The sequence below is a fragment of the Arachis ipaensis genome, chromosome B05 (genome assembly GCF_000816755.2).
Source record: "Arachis ipaensis cultivar K30076 chromosome B05, Araip1.1, whole genome shotgun sequence".
Taxonomy (NCBI): Eukaryota; Viridiplantae; Streptophyta; class Magnoliopsida; order Fabales; family Fabaceae; genus Arachis; species Arachis ipaensis.
Window position 1 is genome coordinate 3,489,016 of NC_029789.2, and position 862 is coordinate 3,489,877.

Below are 862 nucleotides of genomic sequence, written 5' to 3' on the forward strand. Positions count from 1 at the left end.
AAAAAATATTTATTAATGAAAAAATTAAATGATTTTTTCATGATTGATTCCAACTACAAACCAACAACAAAAAAATAAACATGAACTATTAAGAATTAATTTGTTGAGTAGTCTAATAACATAGCAAGTAAAAAAAATTAATTATTAACGGTAAATTATATCAGTTAATTCATGTTATTAAAATGGAATAAAATTATGCAACTTTTTACTAGTGTCATGATTGATACAACTTCACTTAAAATGTTCAGACGTATTGAAAAATGCTTAGTATCATTAATCTAAGTTAAACACATAAAATTTATATGTGTGGATATTTTTTTTAGATCTATATAATAGATCTTTCAAAAAAAAAAAGGTGTATATTATATTAAATGAGTTCAAAAAAAAAGAAAGAAAGAAAATAAAAGTGATGAGAAAAGAGAGAGTTGTGTTGAAAAGCGAGAAACATTAAGAGAAAGTGAGCGAGAAAAATTAAAAAAAAGGTAATTAAATTATAAAGATATTTTAAATATTTTAAGTTTTAAGCGAAATTTAATGAAATTAGATTTTAAATCGGATCTATTCATATTGAAATTGATTTTGAGAAAAAATAATAGAATTGAATTAAATTTCATCTAAATTAATTTAAATATTTTTGTTTTAAATATTGAAATTAAATTAAATTCTCATAAAAATTAAATTTTAAGAAATTTTTAAATAAATTAAAAAAAATTGAGAGAATTTATTTTTCCAATCCTAATACTTGATGATAAGATCTTTTAAAGTTTAAGCTTGAATGATTTTGAGAAGAGAAAGAAAATTAGAAAAACAGCAACTAATTGAAGTCCTTCCCGCAATAATTAATAAGAAAATATTAGAATAT